The sequence below is a fragment of the Petaurus breviceps genome, unplaced genomic scaffold (genome assembly GCF_028583685.1).
Source record: "Petaurus breviceps papuanus isolate PSGF00001 unplaced genomic scaffold, PetGlider_PUasm1.0 90842, whole genome shotgun sequence".
In the NCBI taxonomy this organism is placed as follows: domain Eukaryota; kingdom Metazoa; phylum Chordata; class Mammalia; order Diprotodontia; family Petauridae; genus Petaurus; species Petaurus breviceps.
The window spans coordinates 389,919-407,403 of record NW_027187358.1 but is presented as its reverse complement, the minus strand read 5'-3'; the positions used below and the strand labels follow the sequence as shown (position 1 = coordinate 407,403).

Sequence of the window (17,485 nt, the reverse complement as noted above, 5' to 3'; positions counted from 1 at the left end):
TATTATTATTATTATTATGACTGAAGCACAACTAGAGGTTTTTCAGAGTCAAGGAAAGTGTCTGTGCCTAGTATTTCTAAAAGACTAGTTGATTTAACTGAGTGAAAAATATTTTGAAAAAATAACTTAGCGTCCTTGGCATTGGTGACAAAGGGTGAATATAATATTAGAGATACCAGTATGGCATTTCTTAGGTCCTTAGTTTATGAAATATTCAATGATCAAAAGGTTATGAGGCATTCATTAAATGCTAGATGTCATTAGTGCATTGTTTAATGGCACTTATTAATTGATGCCCCACATAAAAGTAATGTGAATTAAATTTTATTCTGAAATGACATATATAAAAGCAGTATTAGAATTGGATTTCAGAAGTGTTTATATTCTGCATCTGTAGAAGATATTTTTCCATCTGAAAAATATAGACCTCTCATGGGCTGCTCTGTTCATCAATAGATCATTTAGGCAAATCTCTCAGTCACCTCAGACCCCATACCCATTTTCTGGGGACCTGATAACATGAATTATCACTTGAATTTTCTCACAGCTTTAGCTAGATCTACAGTAAGCTCAAGTCTAATTAAGGAAGATAAAAAATTGTAATTTTAGATTGTTCGTCTCACCTGTAAGCTTTCTAGCAAGAAATGCTAAGCTTGTCACGGGAGTCTTGTCTGTCCTTATACAAAGATTATAAGACTGGGGAGCTTTCTTTTATTAATATACTATAGTATAATCTTCAATTTTTACTGATGCCTACTTTTAGCTGTGAGCAAACAATTGCCATCTAAAATTCATTCAGGGCAGCATATGCCTTTTTATGTCTTTTAAGTTGAAATTACTCAAGATCTTACATGTCCCAAGAGCCTCTAACCTCTTAACCAGTCCTAACCCCTTCTCAAATACTATGTACTACCCAGAATTAATATTCAGTCACATTACCTGACCATGTGAGTAGTCTTCAGACAAAAGCCATTCCCCCCTCACCAGAACAAGAATGAAACCAAAACATTCTATTTTTCAGACACTTCTGTTACATTTAAAAGAACATAATAGTCTCTCTCATTTCCCTAGCCAGAACACTTTGATCATGCCCTTCTTAGAAAATAGTGTTACCCTTGAATTTCATTTATGTCTATGTTTTAAACCAATCTCAGCATATAATCTGATGGATTACCTGTGACAATATTTCACAAAAATATTACCTATCATAAATATGGACCAACACTATATAATTAAGGGACTAGCTCTGCCAATGTATTATTAAAGGTATCAATGGGTCTACAATGTAAGTTGTTTTAGCCACAGGAAAAGAACAATGCTCTGTGCATTTAAAAAAAAATCTATTTGTATATTTCCAAATAGAAAATCATATCATCCATTAATCAAATATACCAACTTTACATTTGCTATTGATTGCTACAATGAGAAAATAGAAGCTGTGGTGTTGAGCTATTGTCAGTAAGGTATTTGTTCCATAATTTTTAGATCACAAAGACAACACATTTCAATGTTCAATTACAATCTAAACATTTACTAAATATGAGAGACACATCACGTAACAAATGAGGCAGATTAGGAGGTTGGTCAGAAGACAAAAGGCTATCACAGCACCTTGTCAGACACAAAGCTGAGTCTATGATACATCAAATTAAATTGCATCACCATCCCTTATCTCACTCTTGATAGTGCTGTGCCCTTACTTAGACACTTTAAGAGTTTTTAACCTTTGTTAATCTTCCCCCTACCATTCCAGTTTCAGCAGTACATCTTTTACATAATATCCGTGGAATGTCCAGTGCCTATACAAGTGATAATGAGCTAGGTGGGGAGTTTCTACATTAATGTCTTACTGTCTGATCAAACTTGACATGATAAAAACCAAACTCACAATCTACTCCCATAAAATGGAACCCAGTCTCAATTATCTTAATCACTGAGATTTGAAAGTTTGGACCATCACATATGCAAAATCAACAACAGCAAAAAAAATAATAATAATAATAATAATAATGCTGAAGACTTTGAGCCTGAAACTGAAATTCACTTGGAAGCAACAGATAAAGGCAACACATATAAATAATGTAGTCTCTTCCAAACAAAACATCAAATATAAATAAATCAAGTTTAAAGCTATTAAAGAGAAAGCTATGAACAAATATGTTAAGAGACTAACTGGAAGCCTGAAATCAAAGTTTAATAGGAATTGTAAAAGAGACCATAGCAGATTAGGGAAATATCATCTCAAAATTTTGCAGAATAGCAGTAAAAAAAAATAGGACTAAAAGGTAAGAAAAATATTGATATGGATTCCTATGGCACATTAAAAAATGGTTAAAAAATTTTAGAAACTTTTAGAATAAAAATACATTGTTTCACCAAGCAATAGTAAGAACCAATGACATGTACAGGCCATCATATTTGCCAAATGTAAGTAGTTTACCTCCAAATGGAGCCTATGAAATAGCTAAAATCCAAGGATAGAATCAAAAGACTCATGAACTTAATCAACAATATGTTGACAAAGAAGTATAGAATGAGTGACAGAGTCATGTGGATTTATTTGCTTATGAAAATGGAGGAGTATATGACAGCAATTCATGATCTGGTCATTGTCATTAGAAATTATAGAAGGGTTATTCTTAAGGACCTCAGACTATATGATTATTATAGATTATGCAATAATATGCCAGAAATTGTGCAGTACATCAGCACAGATATAAAAATTCAATATCTTCCAAATATCTAGTAAAACATACTATGGTAGCTAGAATTATACATCAGAAGTTCACTGTCTTTTAGTCGGCAGACAACCTCAAAATACCCCCATAGAACTCCAATTAATAAAACTGTACTGGAACCTTATCCATCATCATAGACTAAACTGTTGCTTGCAATCACTAAGACATGGCATCAATTCATAGAAAGAAGACGGTGAAGAAGACACACAGGAGGGAAGAAAGAAAGAAAGAAAGAAAGAAAGAAAGAAAGAAAGAAAGAAAGAAAGAAAGGGAGGGAGGAAGGGAGGGAGGAAGGGAGGGAGGAAGGGAGGAAGGAAGGAAGGAAGGAAGGAAGGAAGGAAGGAAGGAAGGAAGGAAGGAAGGAAGGAAGGAAGGAAGGAAGGAAGGAAGGAAGGAAGGAATCTGTGATTGAATTAAGGATTTTGTGATTGACTAAATGAATGTACTTTGTTTAAAACTATGTGCCAACTTTGGCGAAAACTATGTGGCCATTTTAGGGATAAATTGTTGAGTTGTGACATGGTGAATGCTATATTTTGATTTTCTGTGATAAGTTGCAACATTGTGAATCCTGGTTTTTTTTTTTTATTTTCTATGAATGTTTTGCTCTGACTTGTTCTTGAATACATAGAGAGTTTGCTATACTATGTAATCAGAACCTTGAAAGCTGTTCACAGCAACAGTCCTCTGGAAAGCTGCTCATGCTTGGCTTTATACCCAGTTATCCTACAATAGTGCCTTGAATAGAAAAGATGCTCAATAAATGTTGAATTCAATTGAATATTTGCAGTATGAATGAGTGATAAAGCAATTTTAGTTGCTTAATGTATATGAATGCTATTTCAATGTTTTATTAGGGCATGAAGGTGAACTAGAATTCTTTTTTTTTTTTTTAGATTCCTAGCGGCTTTATTGGAGACAAAGTACCAGGGGATTAGGAGTTGGCATTGGGGCCCTTCTTCTTGCCAAAGGTGGGCACTACGTTGACAAAGCATCAGTTTTACTGCATCCTCCTCTTAGCACGCCCAGTCTTCTTCTTTTTCTCCTGCTTGGACACCTTGGGAGTCTGCCCCCTCGCTTTTCCAGCTCGGGCCAGAGAGCCATGGACTTTACTTCCTAGCATCCGGCCAGCCACTTCCAGGGTGGACAAGGCCTCCATCCCGCACTTCCCCAATATGGCTTCAACCTCCAGCGGGGAGCCTCCTAGAAGCAGGACCTGGTCCTCGGGGGCGATGCCCTCCAGGGACACCACATGGACCTTGATCTGGGTGACGGTCTCTCACCCGGTCACCTCAAGGGTGTGCAAAGCCTGCGCGGGGACAAACAGCTGCATGGCGGCCACTTGGACACACTAGTCCTGCTTCCACCGGGGCGAAGATGGAGATCAGAAAGTGAACTACAATTCTTGAAGGCAGTGCACAAGCTTTGACTGACTTTATTAAACTAAAATTATGATTTGAGTCCTGGCAACAAACCATGTATCCTTTTCAAGAACCAGCCTAACTGTCTGTAGATAGATTCAACACCTGATAACTTTGGCTAGTAGACCATGAATTCTTTGGTCATGAAAACCAATGACATGGAAAAAAAGCACAAGATGGCTTTGTCTTCTGTAGTCTTGCTCTTCTTTAGCAGAAATAATTGTAAAGAAGCAGGAAAAGGGGGTAGAGGGTGGTAAGAAGCACATTACTTTAAGATTATCTACAAACATTCATTTAAATGTCAGAACTCTAAATGTGAGATCTTTGCTCAGTGATCATGTTGATACACTTCCAGAAGAAATGAAATACACTCATACCAATAGCCTTACAATAAATGATATCATAAGACATAAGTTGCAGTGAAATGGAAGGATTACCCAGAGGATGCCCTTGAAGAGCCAAATAAAGTTGATGGAATTGGTTTGATGATTCCCAAGAGCAATAAGCATCATTTCATGAGATGTTTGTTCATCTCACTTAGAGTGCTTGTAAGTAGCATGGAAAAGGATACTACCTCATGTTGATAATGGCAATTTGTGTCAACATTTATTGCAAAGGACTAAGACTTAGAGAAATTCTGTCTAGAACTGGAAAAGAGAATCCAAAGCAAGTCAATGATTTCAGTGCAAAGATGGGTACAGAAGAAGAGAATGATAAATGCTCTAGAAAATGTAATTCAAGATTTAGAAATTAAACAAATTAAAGACTTTTAGATTATTCAGAAGCCTCAGTCTCTTATGTCATGAATACCTTTTTCAAGAAGAGATTCAAAAGGACCTGGACCCAAGCAATATTATACCCTCGAAAAATGAAATTGACTATCTTGACAAGTACTGCTTAAATATAATGGGATCATTTCAGAATCAGCTGCCTAATGAAGTGAGAACGAGTGGCTACAAGTCAAAACTGATATTAAATTAGAAGAAAGGATAGAGAACCAATACCATAAGCAATGACAATAGCTATATCTTGACCTATTTAAATGAAATGTTGACACTGACAAGTAGGAAATTGATTTTTTTCCCAAAGCAATTGGGAATTCCCTCCCCCTGCCAATCCCAAAAGAATTCATAAAGTACAGGCATTGATTCTATATTCATTTCTTAAAGACATTTAACAGATATAAAAAAGTTCCATAATCAGGAGGCTAAAAGTGTTCTGACACTGCCTCAGATAGCAAATACTTGTCAGGCTTTGCAAGCAAAGATATATAGCAGCCAAGGGCAATACTGGTTTTGCATATTTTATCATTTGCAAAATATTTTGAAGAAGGACTGAAAATTACAATCAGTATTATCTCTCAAAACAGAAAAAAAGCAAAGAAGGGGATGATGAATATGAAGAAAATATTTTGTGAGACCCAATCAAGCTATGTAATAATAAGAGTATTTATAGATAAAACTGGAAGGATAAATAACTATGACAAAAGGAAAAGAAATGGAATGGAACTTTCAGAGTTGCCTTTGTAATCCATTTTCCTTATTGGTAACTACAGAACCACCACATTTGGGCTTTTAATGTCTTGATACTTAATATGCTATATGAAGAAGTGGGAAGGCGCTCAAGAAAATGACAGAAGAAAAAGAATTCGAACAGGTCCAAATAAATATGAGAGGAAATCCATGCTGGCAGCAGAACAATTTTAAAAGTATTGAGGGATCAATTTCCAACATACTTTAAAGGGGAAGATTTCAAAAGAATGGAAAAGATGACAAAGTGTTAATTCTAAAAAGAAAGTGATAAAGAAGGCATAAGTGATTACCAACTTATATTTGTACTTGCTAATCTCTTTAAAAGGTATCATAGAAGAAAATATAAGAAGGGAATAGCAAGGCTGTTGGAGATCATTCTCCACCACAAACCACATCTTGATAGTAACAAAATTCAAAGATAGTTATAGAGAATATAAGAACTCATTGTTTATGGTTTGTTGATTTAATTATGTGTGTTTTTTTCATTCTATCAAGAGAAACACCACTCAAAGATTTTTCTTTAATAAGCTATTTTGTATGAATATTCATCTCCAGGCTACACTCCAGAACTTCCTCTACAATTCCTGAGAAGTCTCTTCATCCTGAAGCTCACTTCTACCCTGGAATTTCATACATTCAGATGAAGGAACTATCTTTCAGCCTGCTTGTGTTTGGATTTCTAACACAGCACAAGTAGGTGCTTAATAAATGTTTGTTAAATGATTGAGTATATTAAGATTATACAAGATCCATTGAAAGACACAACTTCCAAGATAATTTTTTTCAATGATCATCTGACAGTTGATGTTAACTGAGGAATAAAAGAGAATTTTCTACCACAGACCCATTTTAATGTCTCATCACAGCATTGAGATGACCCTTAGTCATCAAAGGCTATATCAGTTGAAAAATGAGGTTTAAAAAATCTTCAAAGACAGGTCTGGTGATGAACTCTATGCTTATTGTCCAACAAGAAACATAGGTAAGGCTACTGTAAGCAATCTGGAAGAGCAAGGAATAGTTTGCCTGTCAGATTTATGGAGAAGGAAAGATTTTATGACAAAACAAGAGTTAGAGACCATTATGAAATGCAAAATGGATAATTTTATTACATTAAATTGAAAAGGTTTTTCTACAAAAAAAGGTCAATGTAAACGAGATTAGGAGAGAAGTGGGAAATTGGGAAAGAATTTTTTAAACCAGTGTTTCTGATAAAGGTCTCATTTCTAAAATATACAGAGAATTGAGTCAAATCTGTAAGAATACAAGTCATTCCCCAATTGATAAATGGTCAAAGGATATGGACAGATAGTTTTCAGAGGAATAAATTAAAGATATCTATAAGCATATGAAAACAAATGCTCTAAATCACTATTGATTAGAGAAATGCAAATCAAAACAACTCTGAGGTACTACATCTCATTGGTCAGATTGGCTAAGATGACAAAATAGGAAAATGATAAATGCTGCAAAGGATGTGGAAAAATTGGAACACTAATGCATTGTTGGTAGAGTTGTGAACTGATCCAGCCATTCTGGAGAGCAATCTGGAACTTAGCTCAAAGGGCTATAAAAAAGTACATACTCTTTGACACAGCAATACCACTTCTAGGGATGTATCCCAAAGAAATCACAGAAGTGGGAAAAGGACCCATATGTACAAAAATATTTATAGCAGCTCTATTTGTGGTGGCAAAGAATTGGAAATCAAGGGGATACCCATCAATTGAGGAATGGCTAAACAAGTTGTGGTTTATGAATGTATTGGAATACTATTGTGCCATAAGAAATGAGGAGCAGATGGACTTCATAATAACTTAGAGAGACTTATATAAACTGATGTTGAGTGAGGAGAGAAGAACCAGGAGAACTTTGTATACAATTACAAACACATCATATGTGTGACGACTGACTTTGATAGACTGGGCTCCTCTCAGGAATGCAGGGTTAGAAGACAACTCCAAAAGGCTCATGATGGAAAGGGATATCCACATCCAGAGAAAGAACTACAGAGTGTGCAGACTAAAGCAAACTATTTGCTCTCTCTCGTTTGTGTTTTGTTTAGTCCCTTCTTTCTCATTGTTCACCCCATTGATTATAATCCTTCTTTACAACATGACTGATGTTCAATGTAAAAACTTAAAGGGAAACATAACTAAGTCTGGAGGGCCTCATCACCATGCTGACCACAAAGTGATGATTTTGGGGGGTCATAGTGATACCTACTAAGTCATAGAGTAGTGGAATTTGCATTGCTGAAGGAAATATCCCCAAAGACAACTTTCACAGACACTCAAAGTATTGATGTGGTAAACAAAAGTCTCTGACACTGTCATGATGATGTCATAAAGAAGAAGAAGAAGAGGAAGAAGAAGAAAGATTAAGTACAGATGGTGAGAATCTCCAGATGACTTTATTTGCAAATCACATTGTGTATCAAACCATAGAAAAGGACAGAGTGCTTTTGATAACAACTACGGCCACTTAAAAGTGATTGATCCAGTAATCTGTGTAGGGAGAAGCAAGTAAAAGAAAATTGCATATTGCTCATGACAGAGTTGAATGGGCTGTCCATTGATTGATTCATTAGTGTGTGTATGTGTGTGTGTGTGTGTGTGCGTGTGTGTTACCAGCACTGTAGGTGGACAGTGAGCTCAGACCAGAATTTAATGGGAAAAGGAAAGCAGGGTAGCTCACATTTGGAAATGTGTAGTAGTGTTTTCAAATGATTCTAATGCAGGGGTGGGGAACCTGTAGCCTTGAGCTCACATATGGCCTTCTAGGTCCTTGGGTACCACCTTTTGAGTGAGTCCAAGTTTTACAAAACAAATCCTTTAATTTAGGGGATTTGTTCTGTGAAGTTTGGATTCAGTCAAAGGTCTGTACATGAAGAGGTTCCCCCTCCCTACACCCAATTCTATACATATCTAACCATTAGTTGTTCTAAACACTCTATCCTATCCACTTCATTGCTATTAGAGTTCCAAGCAAACCCTTGTTTATAACCCCTCCCCATACCCACGTATATGTTAGAGTGACCTAGGTCTTTGGAGAGCTGTACCCAGTAGTACAAGGAATATTCTGTCATGCCCCATCTCCTAACTCTGATTCAGAAGAATCAATTAGGACCCCACGTAATTCTCCCATTTCTAATTGCCCTACCTCCAAAATGAAATAAGTCTCTGGGAAACTGCATCCTTTCCTTTGGAGGATGGGTTTCTACTCCTTCCCCTCTGCCATTCTGATTCAGAGATTTCATCTTTAAGGGACAGATTACCTTCTCCCTACTGGGTAAAGTGATTACAGACAAATAATGTTCATGATTTCAAAGTTGTTCTCATGAGTTAGGTGAGAACTTGATTGACTGAGAACCTAATTGCAATTTTTATTTGCTCCTGGTTTCCAACATTGGCTTTGGAATACCCAGAATCCACCTCTAACTTATCTGCTCTCTCCACTTCTGCTGATTCTTGTCTCACCTTCATTCATACCCAAACTTCCTTCTACCTTACATTCTTGATAAGCCTTCTTTGCTCCATCCTCAGTCCAGCTTTTGTTTCTGTCCCACTCTGCCTTAGCTTGAACCCTTTAATACAGAATCCCTTTCTCACTACCAGACTCTTCTTGCATTTAGATATCCTTCACATCTCCCACACAGCCAGTCACTGTTAGCTTAGTTCTCAACTACCTGGTGACTGAGAGCCAGTATAGGTTAGCCATGGGTCCACCTCACTTAATGATCCAACTTTGTCTAGCCTTAATATCTCCTAGGAACTCCCCAGCAATCCTGCTGTCTCTGACCAAAAAGAACAATTATTTAGGTCAAGGATAATATTCTTGAATTTTGAGACATTTTGACCTTATAGATTGTGGAAGCCCACAAGGTATATGTTTCTATATACTTCCAAGGACAATGTATTATTTGCCCTAAAATAACCAAAGAATGTGCTACTTTCTGCATAAACATGGTAGGTTTTCAAAATAATTAATAGTTCTTCCATTATCTGACATTTTTGCAAACAATTACAGTACCTCTGCTGAAGCCATCACATTTCTGACACTTCCCCATTCTCCCACCCCCACCCCCCACTGCAAAGTTGATTTAGGATAAGCCTAGAAATAAATCTCACAAATAGAATTCACCACCGTGACCTACAGTGCCTACTCCTATGTTAAGTCATCTTGGTGATACTGACTCGCAGCATGACTTTACTTAAATATCACAGGCCCAAAAAATAGCTGGTCTCTTTTTGCTTCCAATTTCATCAACATTCCACAAAATGCCTTGTCTTTTTCACATGTTGGATGAAGCTACTTCCTTTTGGGAACCTTCATGTACATATGGTGAAGAAAACCATTCAAAGTAACCCACAGCCATATTGATCCCCTTCAATGTGTGATGTTGTAACAGATGATGGTAAATTAATCTCCACACATTTCCCAGATGATCTGTATTATATAGGACTGGGATCTCATTCCGTTTTGCACTAGAACACCAGCTCAGGAGTTAGAGCTGAAAATAAATCATGATTTGGGTCCTATCCATGTATTTTGATGAAGTCATGATCTCATCAGTGTGGTACTCATTTCACCCCTGCCTATCCTTACCCCACCTCTCCACACCTTTCTCATCCTGTGTTATTCTTGTCTATGTCTTCCTGTGAGCTTAGCACAGAGGAGGTACTCAAAGCATTAGAGATTGTCTTCTCTTTCTTTGAATGACTTATAGTTACCAGTAGAGCATGCAGTTGTCCATCAGCTTTCCTAAACTCATGCTGCATGACTGAGCCACCTCCTCTACCAATCACATGTGTCCTGAATCGTGACGCTTACTTCACTTGTCATATATAATTTCTTCATTAGTACCCTGCAGCCGACATACTCACTAGCTATATTTCCATTGTCCTTCAGGTTATCTACAATTTTGAGTCTTTTTTTTTTAAAGTAGTGATGGTTCGTTATTTACCACCATAATATCACTGGCAAAATATCAATATTAAAAAGACTTTTACAGCAATGATCAGCATGGGAGCCTTTGAGTGGTTGCAAAATTTCACAAATATGATCCAAGACAACTTAGAGGCTCATATGTTCAGAGTTGGAAGGGACTTCTGGGACCATCCAATGCAACTCCCTCATTTAATGGAACAGGCAAATGAGATCCAACAAGGTAAAGTGACTTGTCCATGGTCACACAGGTAGTAAGTATTGGAGGTAATATTTGAATCCAGATCCCCTCACTGAAGAGCCAGTGTTCTTTCCAATGAAACATACTACATCCAGAGTCTTCTGATCCAATTATAGGGTTAGCTTATTTTCTTTCTGCAGCAGCTGTTCAATATGGAGGGATGAATGGATTAATTTGATGGATTCTTTGGACAACTAACTACATGTCGTAATGTAGGTGATAAATGCTTTTAATTCACTTTGTTCTTCTGTGGTAGATTGGAGACTAAGCTAGTCTCTTGCAAACGATTATGACTCTCAGTGAAATGGGCTTATAGTTGTTTCAGGACTTGGTGCAATCAGCAAAATGTTATCCACAAGCAGGGACATATGGAGAAACTCATCATAGATGAGGACTCCCTCTTATATTTGGACACCATACAGGACACCCGCTATAACACTAGGAAACAGCTTGGGTGGGCATATTGCTCCCTTTTTTATACTGTTTCATGTTGATATTCGGTGCATAAAAGGTAGTGTTGCATCAAAAATGGAAGGCTGACCCAAGACCTGGATTCAAGTCTGCCTCCAACATACACCTGTTGTGTGACTCTGGGAAACTCACATAACTTCCCAGTACCCTGGGCAGAAAGGATGCCAATCTACATGGGTAGAGGGCTTTCTTCATGTTAGGTTGTTGTTCATTCATTTCAGTCATGTCTGACTCATCGTGTCTCCATTTGGGATTTTCTTGGTGAAGGCACTGGAACAACTCACCGTTTCCTCCTCCAGTTTATTTTACAAATGAGGAAATAGAGGCAAACAGAGTGAAGTGACTTGCCCAGGGGTACTCGGAAAGATGAGTCTTCCTGACTCCAGGCCTGGTGCTCTATGCACTATGGCGCCACCTAGCTTCCCCACCTTCAGCGTTGTCTATGCCAATGAAACAATAAGTCCAGCCCCTATCCCAATTCAGTGTAACAATGAACAAAGCTATTTCCGTGGTCAGTTCAATCACATATTTTGATTATTTTAACATGAGGCATGGGAGGCCCTTTGTTTGAGGAGAACATTTAAGTGGAATGCTATTCTACCAAGTTAAGTATGTTTTTTTGTTTTGTTTTGTTTTTGGAGGGAGTAAGGCAGGGCAGTTGGGGTTAAGTGACTTGCCCAAAGTCACATGGCTAGTAAGTGTTAAATGTCTGAGGCTGGATTTGAACTCAGGTCCTCCTGATTCCAGGGCCAGTGCTCTGTTCACTGTTCCACCTAGCTGCCCCTGAAATATGTTTTTCTTAACAAACAAGATTTAAGGGAATATTTTCTTCTTTGTATTTTTGAGAAAATGTCAGTAAGGGGGCACAGTGGATAAAGCACTGGGTCTGGAGTCAGAAAGACTTTCCTGAGTTCCAGCCCAGCCTCAGACACTGACTAGGCTGGGTGACCCTAGGTAAATCATTTTGCCCTGTTTGTCTCAGTTTCCTTATCTGTAAAATGAGCATACCACTTCAGTATCTTTGCCAAGAAAACTCCCAAATGGGGTCAAAAAGAGTTGGACATAACAAACAAGTGAACAACAAAGATTTCTCAGCAGTAGCTTGTTTGTCTGTTTTCTCTTCCATTAGACTGTGAGCTCCTTGAAAGCTGGGGTTGTCTTCTATATTGTTTTTTGTATCCCTAGTACTTAGCATAGTGTCTGACACATAGTAGGTAGTTAATAAATGTTTACTGACTAACTGACAGTAAAAGCTATGTCCACTAGAGAAAATCATCTGTGAATCCAGCCTATATTGCCCTCTCATTTGCCACAAGAATACCCCCAATTTCATACAAACACCATTCTCAGGAGCATTTTATCAAGGCAAGAAAGTAAGCATATAGGTCAGAAGTTACTGATGTCCCTGTGGTGTCTTTTTGGCAATTCTGTCTGGTATCTCTTCAATTCTTTTGGAATATTCCCTCTTTAAGATATTTTGAAAATCAATCCCTGAGTGCCTCTAAAATTATATTGCTTCCAGCATGGATTTCCTCCAGATATAGTTATTTGGTCAGAGCCATATGCTATTTCCTACTTCATCTTCCATATAATTGGCACTTCCTCATATAGGACATTGGGCACTTATGTGATTGAGTACACAATATTGCAGTTCACTCTCACTGCTGATGAAAATGTCCCTCTACAGAAATACAAGTCTAACCCTGTGACTAGGTAGGTTCCTCTGAGGCCACAGGAGCTGACAACCTACACCAGATCATGTTCTTTTCTTACCTAGGGTTCGACTCTGGAGGAAGTCTGACTTCCCAGTAGGGAAAGTAGGCTCCCCAATTCTTACTTTTATTAGTTTATCACCCCAATATCAGCTTCTTGAGAAAAAAATTGCTAATTATAGAAATGTCACTTTGGGCTATAGTCTAAAGTTCCCCTTCCAAAAAAAAATTAAATGGGGAAAGTGGTTCAGCCAAAAAGCATTTCTTAAGCACTTATTATGTGCCAGACACTGTTGTAAGTGCCACGGATACAAAAGGAAAAATAAACAATTCCTGATATCAAAGCGTTCATGGTCTAATGGGAAGAGACAACTTGCAAACAACTGTGTACAAAGAATATAGACACAGGATGAATTGGGTGTATTCTTAGAGGGAAGGAACAACTATGTATAAACAAGATAAGTACAGGCTAAATTGGGAGTCGTCTCAGAGGAAAGGAACTGAGATGAAAGAGAACTGGAATAACTCGCAAAAGGTGGGACTTTAGATGAAATTGGAAGGAGGCCAGGGACACCAGGAAATGGAGATGAGTGAATAAGGAGAGCATTCTAGGAAAGTAAAAGCAGTACTCAATATAAAAATATGTATCAGGTATGGAGCAGGCTTATTCCTTTACAGAAAAGCGCTGCCTGAGCATAAAAGAATCCTCCTTAAACCCATTATTCCTAATTCTGCCCTGTAGGACCAAGAAGAATGAGTGAAATCAACAAGCGGTTGGGAAATGCCTATGTGTGTCCCACCATGCTAAGTGCTGAAGTGCAACAACAACAAAAAGGCAAAAGACAATCCCTGCCCTCGAGGAGTTCAGTCTCACGGAGGGGATAGCACGCAAACAGGCTATAGCACAGGCACAGACAAAATATAGAAATGATAAACTGGGATCATCAATAGAGGAAAGGCTCTAAGGTAAAGGAGGACCAGAATGGTTTCTTGCACAAGGCGGGATTTTAGCAGAGATTTGAAAGAAGTCAGGAAATAGTCATGAAGAGGAAGAGAGTTGCAGGCATGGGGAACCATGGGTAAAAATTCCTGAAATCAGGAGATAGAGGGTCATGTTGTTTTGTTGTTCTCTCTTCATTCTCAAAGAGGACCATGAAGTCAGGAAGGTGATGTCATGACTTGCAAGTGATTTGGATTTAAGTGAGGCACAGCTGGGCAAAGTCATCATCTGGGTTCAATGGTAAGATATAGATCAGAACAACTGGAGATGGCCCCATGTCTTCCTTGAAGACATATTTCAAGAACCACTTTTTATGCACAGCCCTTCTTTATCACCTAAATTGCTGATGCCTTCTCTCTAAAACCATCATCTTGTACTTTTTTTTTAAGTATTCTCTTTGTATTCATTCTGCATATAAATGAATATAATATATGTTCTCATCTTCCCCCTTAGAATGTAAGCTTTTCTGTCAATAGGAATGTTCCATTCATTGTGCTTTTATCTCCAGTGCCTGGCACATAGTAGAAGCTTAATAAATATTGTTTAGAGACTTCAATATATTTCAAAGAGTTGTGGGAGTATGAGGAACAGCAAGTAGACCAATATTGTATCACAGAGCACATAGGAAGAAGTAAGGTGTAAGAAGACTGGAAAGGTAGGAAAAAGTCATTGTAAGGTTATAAAAGACTTTAAAAGCCAAACAGAGGGTTTTATATTGGATCTTGGAGGTAATAAGGACCCACTGGAGATAACTGAGTGAGAGAGAGAGAGAGAGAGAGAGAGAGAGAGAGAGAGAGAGAGAGAGAGAGAGAGAGACAGAAAGACAGAGACAGAGAGAGACCGAGACAGAGAGACAGTAAGAGAGGAAGGGAGGGAGAGAGAGAAAGAGGGTCAGCCCTGCACTTTAGGAAGATCAATTTGACAGCAGAGTGTAAGATGGACTGGAGTGGGGAGAGACTTGAGACAGGGAGACCAGCCACCAAGCTGATGCAGTTAACAGGCTACTGAAATAATTCAGGTGTGAGGTGATAACAGGCTGTTCCAGAGTGGTGGCGGCATTGAAGTCTAATCCCTTTTCCGTGTGACTGCCCTTCAAATACTTAGAGATAACTATCATCATTGCCCTTCCCCACCTTCACCAATGTCTTCATTTTCTTTGTGGAAAGGATGCTAACATTGAAGTATTCAATGCCTTCCAGTCATATAATATGCTATGTGTACATTTTAATGTGATATATTTGGTATATTCAGTCTTGCCACGAATTTATAAATGTCCCTGCAATCTTGGTTAAATTGGATGTAACTGATTCAGTCGGTCCAATTTACTGTGACTTAGTAATATAGGCCAATGAATAGTGGAAAGGGTATTTCTAGGTGTTTCCCTTCCCCCATCCAGACTTGCAGCAGGCAGCAGAGAATTGGATTGACTTAATCTCATAGTGAATTTGAATGTGCTAAAGCCATATAGACCTGGATTTAAGCAAGTAATTTTTTCATTGAGAATATGACCCTCAGCCATAGTACCATTTAAATATCCCGAATAAACATACACAACCAGACAATTCCTTAGTAATTCTGTGACTACTGGAAAATATGCTGGGGAGTATGAAAAGCACAGAGAATTTTCAGTCACTTGCATGGAGTATGCAATGTTAATATTTCTGCTTTGGCCAAGGGATGGTTATCTATGCTTAAAATACAAACTGATCTCCCTCCTAGGAGAAAAAGTAAAGGGTTTGAAGATGACATCCCCATTCTCTAGATTATCAGAGAGAGTAAAACATTCCTTAAGGGGGGAAAGCAGAAGAATTTAAGAAGAAAATGAGACAATTTAATCAAGAGTCCAAGGGAGGTTCCCAGAGCCTGTACCTCAAGGACTCAAGGAGAGCTCTTGAGGGGGCTCCCAGAGCCCATGACTCATCAGTGTTAAACTTGGGGTCTGGCACTGCCTCAGACACTTATTGGCTGTGTGACCCAGGGCAAGTCACTTAACTTTTCTCAGACTCAGTTTCCTTATATGTAAAGTGAGTAAAATTATGTAGCATCTGCATTAGAGTTGTGATGAGGATCAAATAAGATAATATATATAATGCTTCACAAATCTGAAAGGGCTATATAAATGTCACTTGTTATCATCATCATCATAATCATTAAGGAGAGTCAAGAAGGAGTGGGAGGCTTTCAAGAATAAAATTCTAAAGACAAAAAAAGAGATAATTATGATATAGTGGATATGATCAATTAATTAATCAACAAGCATTTTATTAAAAGTATTTACTAAGTGTCAAGCACTCTGCTAAAGTGCTGATCCTATTGAAAGGGGGATTTATCTAAAAAGTTCAATGTGGAGAAACAAGGAATTCATCAATGAACAGGGAACTTGGGAAAGTGGAAAAAGCATTGTATTTGAAGACAGAGCATCTGGGTTCAAATCTTAGTTTGACCATTTATTCCCTAGGCAATGAGGTGGCTGGAGCACCAGACCTGGAGTCAGGAAAACCTGAGTTTGAATCTAGGCTAAGAAGTTTACTAGCTGTGTGATACTAGACATGTAACTTCTCAGCCTCAGTTTCCTCATCTGTAAAATGGAGATATCAATAGCACCTACTGCTAGCTATTATTATATGACCTTGGGAAAAGTCCAGTAATTTCCTTAAGCCTCATTTTTTTTCTTATCTAAAATAATGAGGTTGAATTAGTTGACCTCTAGGGCTCTTACCAGCTCTAAATCCTATTATCTTTTTTTTTTAATAAAATATGCAGAAAATGGAAGCAAAGACAAGTAATTGAGGATGAATGCATAAGAATATACATAGTGAATGCTAAGCTCAGGCTGAGCTGAGGCTAGCTAGGAAAGTTGAAGACAATGCAAAGAGTATTTTTAAAAGTATATTGGGAAAAAGAGTAATAGGCTAGACACTCAGGGTGGATGACAGAGAGAGGACTGAGCTATTTAGTTCTCATTTTGCCTCTGTTTTCTCTGCCAAGGAGAATGATCTTTGACCTCAGAGAGACAGACCAAAAATGGCTAATAACAGATCCCAATATAAAGAGAGAGGCAGCTAGCTGCATTTCATAAGTTTGAATCACCATACCATGAACAATTATTCCCTAGAGTCCTGAAAAAAAATGGCACATGTGCTAGTTGAGCCAAAGTGAGTGATAGGCAAAAGACTATGGAGAATGAGAGGTCCCAAAGGAATAGAGGTCAAATATTGTCCCTATTTATCTTCAATAATGGGAAAAGGATGAAGTCTGGAAATTATAGGCCATTGAACTTGATTGATTCCTGGAAAAATTCTAGAACATGGAAGGAATCAGTATTTGCAAAGAAAGAGCATGGCATCATTAAGAAGAAGTCATGCCAGACTAACCCAATCTTCTTCCTTGACAGGATTATTCAACTGATGGATCAAGGGAACA

The 17,485-nt window shown here is 37.9% G+C and overlaps 1 pseudogene; it reads right to left on the bottom strand.

Moving 5' to 3' along the window:
- Positions 1 to 3,615: 3,615 nt before the first annotated feature.
- On the bottom strand, positions 3,616 to 5,559 carry LOC138148902 (ubiquitin-like FUBI-ribosomal protein eS30 fusion protein; annotated as a pseudogene).
- Between the last annotated feature and the right edge of the window lie 11,926 nt (positions 5,560 to 17,485).